Source organism: Stigmatopora nigra, chromosome 15, assembly GCF_051989575.1.
Source record: "Stigmatopora nigra isolate UIUO_SnigA chromosome 15, RoL_Snig_1.1, whole genome shotgun sequence".
Taxonomy (NCBI): domain Eukaryota; kingdom Metazoa; phylum Chordata; class Actinopteri; order Syngnathiformes; family Syngnathidae; genus Stigmatopora; species Stigmatopora nigra.
In genome coordinates, this window is record NC_135522.1 from 12,865,001 (window position 1) to 12,867,500 (window position 2,500).

Sequence of the window (2,500 nt, forward strand, 5' to 3'; positions counted from 1 at the left end):
TGTGTGTACCTGTGTGTGTGTACCTGGGTGTGTACCTGTGTGTGTGTGTGTACCTGTGTGTGTGTGTGTGTACCTGTGTGTGTGTGTGTGTACCTGTGTGTGTGTGTACCTGTGTGTACCTGTGTGTGTGTACCTGTGTGTGTGTGTACCTGTGTGTGTGTGTGTACCTGTGTGTGTGTGTGTACCTGTGTGTGTGTACCTGTGTGTGTGTGTGTGTGTGTGTGTGTGTGTGTGTGTGTACCTGTGTGTGTGTGTGTACCTGTGTGTGTGTGTGTGTCTGTACCTGTGTGTGTGTACCTGTGTGTGTGTGTGTACCTGTGTGTACCTGTGTGTGTGTGTGTACCTGTGTGTGTGTGTGTGTACCTGTGTGTGTGTGTGTGTACCTGTGTGTGTGTGTGTGTACCTGTGTGTGTGTTTGTGTGTGTGTGTACCTGTGTGTGTGTGTTTACCTGTGTGTGTGTGTACCTGTGTGTGTGTGTGTACCTGTGTGTGTGTGTTTACCTGTGTGTGTGTGTACCTGTGTGTGTGTACCTGTGTGTGTGTGTGTGTACCTGTGTGTGCGTGTGTGTGTACCTGTGTGTGTGTACCTTTGTGTTTGTGTGTACCTGTGTTTGTGTGTACCTGTGTGTGTGTGTACCTGTGTGTGTGTGTGTGTGTGTGTACCTGTGTGTGTGTGTGTGTACCTGTGTGTGTGTGTGTGTGTACCTGTGTGTACCTGTGTGTGTGTACCTGTGTGTGTGTGTGTGTACCTGTGTGTGTGTGTACCTGTGTGTGTGTGTGTACCTGTGTGTGTGTGTGTGTACCTGTGTGTGTGTGTGTGTACCTGTGTGTGTGTGTGTGTACCTGTGTGTGTGTGTACCTGTGTGTGTGTGTACCTGTGTGTGTGTGTGTGTACCTGTGTGTGTGTGTACCTGTGTGTGTGTGTGTGTGTGTACCTGTGTGTGTGTGTGTACCTGTGTGTGTGTACCTGTGTGTGTGTGTGTGTGTGTGTGTGTACCTGTGTGTGTGTGTGTACCTGTGTGTGTGTGTGTGTGTACCTGTGTGTGTGTGTGTGTACCTGTGTGTGTGTGTGTACCTGTGTGTGTGTGTGTGTGTACCTGTGTGTGTGTGTGTGTACCTGTGTGTGTGTGTGTGTACCTGTGTGTGTGTGTGTGTACCTGTGTGTGTGTGTGTGTACCTGAGTGTGTGTGTGTGTGTACCTGTGTGTGTGTGTGTGTGTGTACCTGTGTGTGTGTACCTGTGTGTGTGTGTGTGTACCTGTGTGTGTGTGTGTACCTGTGTGTGTGTGTGTGTGTGTACCTGTGTGTGTGTGTGTGTGTGTGTACCTGTGTGTGTGTGTGTACCTGTGTGTGTGTGTGTGTACCTGTGTGTGTGTGTGTACCTGTGTGTGTGTGTACCTGTGTGTGTGTGTGTGTACCTGTGTGTGTGTGTGTGTGTGTGTGTACCTGTGTGTGTGTGTGTGTGTACCTGTGTGTGTGTGTGTACCTGTGTGTGTGTGTGTGTGTGTGTACATGTGTGTGTGTGTGTGTGTACCTGTGTGTGTGTGTACCTGTGTGTGTGTGTGTACCTGTGTGTGTGTGTGTACCTGTGTGTGTGTGTGTGTGTACCTGTGTGTGTGTGTGTACCTGTGTGTGTGTGTGTGTACCTGTGTGTGTGTGTGTACCTGTGTGTGTGTGTGTGTGTACCTGTGTGTGTGTGTGTGTACCTGTGTGTGTACCTGTGTGTGTGTGTGTGTGTGTACCTGTGTGTGTGTGTGTGTACCTGTGTGTGTGTGTGTGTACCTGTGTGTGTACCTGTGTGTGTGTGTGTGTACCTGTGTGTGTGTGTGTGTACCTGTGTGTGTGTGTGTGTACCTGTGTGTGTGTACCTGTGTGTGTGTGTACCTGTGTGTGTGTGTACCTGTGTGTGTGTGTGTGTGTGTGTGTGTGTGTGTGTACCTGTGTGTGTGTGTGTGTACCTGTGTGTACACACACACACACACACACACACGGCCAGGCCGCAAGAGGCTGCTGATGATTTCACTGCACTGTCTCACTCCGCATCCCCCTCGATCTCTACGAGCACTGGGCTGAGAGGTGCATTTTTTTCCATACCTTTTGCGTAAGTCAGTGCAGAATTAAGGGAAACATTGGATCCAACGCAAGCTGGTGCAACGAAGGGTAGTGTGAAGAGAAAGCGAATGACAATTGATGTTAAGCACAAAATAATCGAAAACATGAGTGGAATACGCGTGACTTAGCTGGCTCGCTAATACGTTTGTACAAGCAGGGAATTCGCCGAAAGTTGCGGTGGAATACATCAATCTCTTTTCCTTTGGTTTTTGCATGAACGTTTAAATTTTGTGTAATGTAAGATTAAAACTTGTGTGTGTGTGTGTGTGTGTGTGTGTGTGTGTGTGTGTGTGTGTGTGTGTGTGTGGTGTGTATAGGAGTCTATGTTCATTTAATCAAAATTGAAAAAAATATATCTGAGTGTATCGTCGGGTACTCATTCTCGTATA

At 48.3% G+C, this 2,500-nt stretch overlaps 1 long non-coding RNA gene across 1 annotated transcript in view; it reads left to right on the forward strand.

Moving 5' to 3' along the window:
* LOC144208716 (uncharacterized) overlaps positions 1 to 2,500 on the forward strand; it is a 30,537-nt gene that overhangs the window by 26,619 nt on the left and 1,418 nt on the right. The window lies entirely within an intron of this gene.